General features: G+C 39.9%; 1 non-coding gene across 1 annotated transcript; it reads left to right on the top strand.

Annotated features, from left to right (window-relative positions):
• Positions 1-368: 368 nt before the first annotated feature.
• On the top strand, positions 369-477 carry LOC122022076. The gene has a single exon (XR_006122819.1). It is a non-coding gene; the product is annotated as a small nucleolar RNA R71 (small nucleolar RNA).
• Positions 478-8,130: the final 7,653 nt, after the last annotated feature.

Below are 8,130 nucleotides of genomic sequence, written 5' to 3' on the forward strand. Positions count from 1 at the left end.
GGACTAACCATGCAGTAATAGCTCCCAATTGACAAGCATCCTTTGCATGTCCTATATTACCACAAACTTCACAAAATACATTAGCAACATTTATAAAATTTACATTTACCATATCAAATTTCTTCACCAATGCGTCCATCTTTGCTGAGAGAAAGTCTAGGGTGTTGACATCATACTTACCAGCAATCTTGATAGGGTTACCTCATTCGGACACCCACTAATGATGATTTAACACCACGTTCTCAATGATTTCTTCGGCTTTATCCAATTTCTTGTTTATTAAAGCTCCAACATGTGCATAATCTAGAGACACCTTTGCTTGGTAAGAAATTTCAATATAAATTGAGTGGATGATGAGCCACTTTTCGAGTCCATGATGAGCACATATTAACATAGTAAGCCTTTGAATCTGTCCCAAGTTTCAAATAGAGACTCTTCATCTTTTTGCATAAAGTTTGAGATAAGATTCCTAAGGTGAGTAGTCTTACTAGGAGGAACGTCTTACTAGGAGGAATTTCTTTTCCAGAAACCTTTGTTCACATTGTTCACAAGTGGTTATATTGTCAGCAGGTAAAAAATTGAGCCAATCCTTGGCTTTATCTCGAAATAAAAATGTGAAAAAGCAATCTGATAGCATCACTAAGCATCATTAATCTTCATGGTACCATAGATTTCTAAAAATATTTTCAAGTATTGGTTGAGGTCCTCAGTTGGTCTTCCACCAAATTGGTTATGTTGTCCTATAGAGATTAAATAGGTTTGAGTTCAAAGTTGTTGGCCTCAATTGAAGGTATGGTGATGCTAGACCTTAGGCCTCTAGCACTAGGTGTGGCGTAGTCCTTCAAAGATTTGTTTGCCATGACTATTTGAGTTTGCTCTGCTTCCACTTTCTTTTGTATGTTTCATCTGTGACGATATGTCTTAAAAATCTTAGGATCAACAAGAAGAAGATTTCCTGATGGTTTAGATCTTCTCATAAAAGAGAAACAATGTCAATCATCTTCAAACATAGTTATTAGAAAACAAAAATATAGAATTTAAGAGAAATAAAATGTAAAATTAAAACAAAAACAATCTAGAATAACTAAATCATTAATCAATTAATGTTAATTGAAACAGTCTCCGGCAAATGCCCCAAAACCTTAATGTGTTGTAACAGTAAGTGCACAGTTATCGTTAAGTAATAAAAATATTGATCCCATCAGTATTGTTGATTAAAACAGTAATGGAGTTTGCAAAGCTAGTTTTCTAGAAAGTAGAAATTGGTTGAGTTCATGAAAGTGACTAAGAGAGAGAGAGAGAGAGAGAGAGTTGAGAGTAATTGAGGGAGAGTTAAGAGCAATTGAGAAGGTTGAGAGAAAAATTGGATCGGGGGAACGATTCTAAGACTTCTATTTCACTATGATGTTTGTTGATGTCCTAAGTATTGTTCACTTTCTTACGTCTATATTTACTCACATGGAGGGTGTCCTATCCCAAATTATCGATATGGATTTGGGAGGATTACATTGGCGTGCCTACCCAAACTTGACACTTTTTTGCAAGGCGATAACCTTAGAATGTTCACTTTGTGGGACTACCCCTATCACTAGGGCTCCATGGTTCATCCAGATTATTATCTCTATATCAAGACATCAAATTGGTACAAATCCATTAAACACTAATATAGTTATCCACTCGTGGTAAGCCGATTTACATTCAAGACGATAATGCTAGAAGTCCGCTTTGTGGGACTACCCCTAACACTAAGGCTCCATGGTTCATCTAGATTATCAGCTTTACATGGTGACCAACTCTTCACGTCCTATGGTATTCAAAATATATACAATAAAGCCCAAAACAAGAAATAAACATGTCATACAATAGAGAAAGTTAACAAATACTTAGTTCATATATTAACAATCACATTATAGCTACTTCCTATACTTAGAATCTAGAGAAATAGTCTATAGAGAATGAGAAACAACCAAAAATATAAAATGTAGCATTCTACAACTCAAAATAAGAAATAAAGAGAAGAGAATGCTTATCCAATCTATGTCGGTGTCTTCGGATGAATTCCAAGCTCCGATAATGGATGGATCATCGCGATGGCTGAGAAAATAACTCCTCTAGGGTGCCTTAGAAAGGAGAAAACCCTCCTCCTTGAGTTAGGAGGCTTCTTGGGCCATTTATAGCCCTCCCAACCATTAAAAATAGTTGGGAAATACGTAACTGTTAGGAAAATTTGTCATGCAACACGACCGTGCTTGTGAGGCATGACCGGACCGTGTTGGTCTCGGTTAGCATATGAGGCTGAGGCATGGCCAGGTCGTGTTGGGCACGGTAGAAATCTAGAGTCGAGGCATGGCTAGGCCATGTTGGCCTTGGTAAAAATCTAGAGCTGAGGCATGGAAAAGCCTTTTTGGTACAGTCAGACCGTGTTAGCTGCGGTAGGAATTCAAGGATGAGGCATGATTGAACTGTGTTCGCCTGGTTGGAGGTAAACAAGTGCTACTGGTCTTCAAATAAGGCACAGTCGAACAGTGTTGATTGCTGGAGACTTTGTTTCCACTCTGTTCTTTAGTTAATTTCATCTAAAGAAGCACGTCCATGTCATGGACATGATTAGAGTGTGTTCCTTACTGTAACTTCTCATTCCATGGTTTGAATGCTTCATTTTTGCTCCAAAAACATGTTTTGTCAATGAAAATAAAAAAAGAGCAGCTCTTCGAATTAAGAGAGTAAAAATAATGAAAATAATAAAAATAAAATATGTAAATGCAAAATATGTTCATGAAATGCAATAGATGTATGTTAAACAATGCTTTAAAACACGTACAAAATACACACATCAACAACTTACTCAGCTTACTCAATTCCACTCAGTTCCCCTAGTTGGTCCACTCAACTCTAGGGGCTCAACTCCCCTTACAACTTGCTCCACTCAATCAGTTCCACTAAATTCCTCCAGTCCACCTAACTCTAGGGGCTCAGCTCCCCCAACAACCTACTCCACTCAGTTAGTTTCACTCGGTTCCTTCAGTCATTCCACGCGACTCTTGGGGCTCATCTCCCTTGACACAATGGTCTGCTCAGTTAGATCAACTCCCCTGATCCCATTAGTCGATCCATCCTACTCTAGGGGTTCAGTTCCCCTAACATACTGCTTAGATCTCCCAATCTAACATGCTCATGCTATTTGATTTCTGCCCACCGATTCAATTCAATCTCCTTTACTAATTGAGCCAAGCCCCTTGGCTGAATTAATTATATGGGTTTGTGCTAGTATTAGATTAATGCAACATGTGGGATGTGTTGGTACAGTTTGCACTAACAATCTAACTCAGGTTTTGATGAATGATAAGTAAGTTAAATTAGGTTTTGTTGTGATCTAACCACTTGATTAAGTGTGTAGGAGACGTTCAGATAGGTCGACGGGCTGACCGGATATCTAGTAAGAAATCTAACTAAGTTAACGGGCTGATCGTATAGTTGGTATGAAGTCTAAATAGGTCGACGGGCTGATCGAATATCTAGCAAGAAATTCAGCTAGGTCAACGGGCCGATTGGATAGCTGGTATGAAGTCCAGACAGGTCGACGGGCTGATCGGATATCTGGCAAGTTGGTAAGTTAAGGTGAGTCTCTGGAGGAGAGTGACCTTGTGAGGACACATCCTGGTTGAGGGACAGTAGGCGTCGGTCTAGTTTAGGTCTATTTAGGATCCCTAAACTAAGACCTTAACTAGTTCCTAGTCCTGGGAGGACAGGAACTAATTACTACTCTTTATTATTAATTATTATCCTAATATTTATTTTGTAGGGTATTTAGACTAATGTTGTTTTGTAGGATAAAAGGAGCATGTTTGCCTTCTGATGAACAGTGTCCGAAGGCGCCTTCACTGGCTATAGAAGGCGCCTTCCGTAAGGTGAAAATTTGACCTCGCCACACATAAGTGTCAGGCTATTTGGGATCAAGTTTAGCCCATTGGAGGTGCCTTCAATGGCTATGGAAGGCGCCTTCCATGCCTTATGTAAGGCAGTCTCGAGAAGGCAGTCATATAACACTGATATACGAGCTACCGCGCATCCATTTGAGCTTTTGACTGCTCCAATCTTCTGCTATGACTCTGCTGCACCTGACAACTGCTTCGAGAACTTTCGATCACGACCGACAGACCTACACTGATACATGAGTGCTCCTACTTCTATTTCTAAAGTGTCGATAATATTTCATTTGTGTACATGATTACTACAAAAGGACAAGTGTAGTGTATTGCAATTGTTTGAACTTTTTTGTACCCAATTTCCTCTTCTGGAGGTACCGAAAGAGGCCTATAGTAGATTACCCATCGATAGGTCCACGGGACCCGGGTCTTAGAGTAGGAGTCGCTGAAGGCTCTGAACCAAGTAAACCGCTTGTGTCTTTCTCGTGTGATCCTATCTGAGAAGCTTGACAAAACGGAGAGCCGGGAGAAAAAACCTACTGCTGGTGGAGAATAATACATGTAGAACACCGATCCGAGAAACCCAAAGCAGATCGAGAAGAGTAGAGTCCCCGAATGTCCTTCTTACGCGAAGATCTAATGACGAGAGAGAAATCCGACCAAAGAGAACCCAGATTCGGAGCTTCCAAGACTTCCTGCGCATAAGAGACCAGCCAACACTATCATCAGTGACCTAAGACCGGGGTGGGAATCCCTGGCTAGGCCCTCCGACGCTCAAGTTAGTGATCTCCTTTCGTGTGGAAGAAGGAAGAAGAAGAAGAAGGAGATGAACAGTAGTTGAAAATTAGGGTTATGAATGTGCGCAATGATGTGAACTTTCCTAGCCAACGGAGAGGATTCTCCTTTTTATACTACTTAATATAACTTCCGTAGTCATGAAGTGGACCCCAGTTTATTAGAGTTTGTTATGAGATGACGTAAGCTGCGTACTTGTGGTAAATGATTTTAAGGAATCTTTTTTGTACCTCAGATGTACCTTCTTTGTCGTATAACACCTGTAAAATAATCTAAAAACACATTTTCCGCCAAAATATATAACACTTGTTATACAATCATATACTACAAATATCTTCATTAACTATTTTATTTAAAATATTTATTTCTATTCTGTTTCACAGGTCCTTCAAAGTGTTTCTATCGTTCATACTTGCCCCTCCTATTTTTCCTATATGAGAGATAGCTTAATGTACCAATGTTCCTTGTATCAGTCGGAGCTGGGCTTAACTAGGTTTGATCAATTATTATTACCTCTCATGCGGCTCCTGGGGCAGTGCTCGTCCGGGCTCCTTTATGTTCATTATTCTGGCTAGCACTGGGTTGTATTGTATCAAGTATCTTTTCAAGGTATTAATCAACCCAGCCGATATTGGCTTTCCTTCTTAAAGGCATGTCTAGGTCGATACTGGTCTACTCACTCGGAAGTATATCCCGGTCGATATTAGCATTCCTTCTTAAAGGCATGTCTCGATCGATATTGGCATACCTCCTTTGAGGTATGTCTCAGCCGATATTAGCCTTCCTTCTTAAAGGCATGTCTCGATCGATATTGGTCTACCTCCTTTGAGGTATATGCTGATCGATATTAGCCTACCTCCTTTGAGGTATATGCTGATCGATATGGGTCTGCCTCTTTGGAGGCATATCCCGGTCGATATTGATCTTCCTTCCTGAAGGTGTGTCTCGATCAAATTTGGTCTACCTCTTTTGAGGTATATCCCGACCGATATTGGCCTATCTCTTTTGAGGTATATCCTTATCAATATTGGCCTACCTCTTTTGAGGTATATCCTGACCGATATTGGCTTAACTACTTTGAGGTATATCTTGGCTGATATGAGCCTTCCTCCTTTGAGGTATATCTTGCTGGATGTTGGCCTACCTCCTTTGAGGTATATTCTGGCCGATATGAGACTTCCTCCTTGAAAGTATATCTTGATCGGTACTGGCCTGTTTATTTGGTGGTATATCCCGACCGATATTAGCCTACCTCCTTTGAGATATTTCCCAATCGATATTGATCTTTATTCTCTGTTTGGTTATCTCCTTTCCCTTCCTTATCGGGGATCCATGAAACCTAACCCATATAACTAGCCTTCCCTTCAAGTCTAGTCGAAGGAGGTGTAGACGACTGACTAGACACAAGTCTGATTTTGTTTTTTTTCCCTACCCGTGACTTTGTCACAGTTACTGACGCGACCTTACAAATTTTGTGTACAACTATCTTGTGAACCTGAGTACAGTGATCCCGTGAACCTTAATACAGTGATTCCTTAGGTCCTTTGATCCTTTAAATAGGGCTATAATCCTCTCTTCGTTCATCACCCATCCTAGTTCTTCTCCTTCCTTGCTAACTTTTCCTGCTAAGAGTATGGTCTGGAATCCCCCTCATTGGGGGCTATTCTTGTTGGACAAGGCGAGATCTATGTATGAATTTATTCAAGTTTTTACTTCGGCTAACTCTAGGGTTCAAGAAATCTTCCCAAAAAATGACGTTTCTCGAGGTTTAGATTCTCCAACCGAAGGCGCAACTGCTCTGGAGACTCAACGAGTTTCAGAGGAATTCTTCTTACTCACGGAGGGCCAATCAAGTAGCCCATGGATGTCGCTATGAATGCGTAGCCCATGTTGCCCTTGGGCTAGGATTGGTTGCTCTAGTTGCAGAACTCTGAGGGTTCTAACAAGGGAGAGGCTCTTTCAGTCACCTTTGCACCATGACCTGAATAGATCTGTTCCCTTACCCTTGCCTTTGAGTCTTTCTGCTTCATAGTTTTCTTCGTCCCGGGCAAAATATTGCCACTTCTGCTGACCGGGCAAGCTTCCTGGTAAAACATTTCCACTTTTATTGCCCAGACAAACTTTCTTCGTGCCAAGTAAAATGTTCCCACTTCTGCTCCATGGTAAGTTTGATTCTAGTGGGATTGAAATTTTCTAAGCATCTCAAGAGCTTATGTTTGTAATTTTTATTATCTGTTTGAGGTTTAATTTTCTAAGGGGAAATGTAATGTTATGTATTTGATCAGATTCTAAGTGTAAAAATAATCTTTTGTATTGAATCGAGTGACTCTATTGAGTCCTTTCTAATTCGTAAGAACAGACGTGATGCTGTGCTCAATATCCACCCGTATATCATAAGCATGATTATTTCGACAAATATTCCCTTGTTCTATTATAGACAAGGTTGTCTCAGTTCATGCTGTACTTATCTATTGTGATTAATCACTATACTAACTGATATTCTTTTGTGTATCATAAACAAAGTTACCTTGACTCATCTATCATAGTTGTGTCAGTCGATATAGATAAAATTATTTCGATTAATGGTGGTTTACACTTTGTAATGACATTAGTTTAAAACATGTTATATGCCTAAATAACTCTCCTTAATTTTTCTTGTCCTTAACCTAGATTTAGTCAAACTTAGTCTCTCTCCCTTTATTATGCCTAGTAAACTATGTCTTTTTTCAAAACTTCCAGGCTTGTGATTGGCTTTTCCCCTAGTAAGAGAATGTTGGGAGCGTATAACGAGGTGTTACCAACCCCGGTGTGATCCGATCTGTCGCATCTAGCATAAATGTTTCTTTATGATTATGTGACACATACTTTCTCTCTCTGCTACGTCATGTAAGCCTTTGCCCTTTTTCCTGTAATCCTCAGCGTCTACTGAGATAAAAATATTTTGATCTAATGACGACTATGTGTTTTTCAAACCCTAAACCCTTTGTCTTCTTTTCAACTTTGTCCCTTCTTTTCTTACCCTAGCGTTCTTTTCTTGCTGCAGTTTTCGATCAAACCTCGTGCTCACCGTTTCTCGGCGATCTCTTTTCTTGCTTCCAGTAAGTAATCTGTTGTTCTGCTAGCCTTTACTCTTGTCTATGGCTGAGGAAGCGATTGCTCCTTGGTATGTCCAAATGTCTTCTTCCTTTGATAAAAGTGCTAGGCTTACCATTCGCCGTCAATATGAAATCCTCAGAGAGTATAACATCTTAGTCCTGAAACCAGATGATCGTCCTTATCACCCCTGTTAATTGCGTGACTTTTTTCAAGGATCAGTTGATAGGAGGTTTAAGGTTTCCCATTCCTCATTTTCTGATCGAAATAAGCCAGTATTTTGATATTCCTTTGCAGCAGTTTGCTCCTAACACCT

This window comes from Zingiber officinale, chromosome 9A (assembly GCF_018446385.1).
Source record: "Zingiber officinale cultivar Zhangliang chromosome 9A, Zo_v1.1, whole genome shotgun sequence".
Taxonomy (NCBI): Eukaryota; Viridiplantae; Streptophyta; class Magnoliopsida; order Zingiberales; family Zingiberaceae; genus Zingiber; species Zingiber officinale.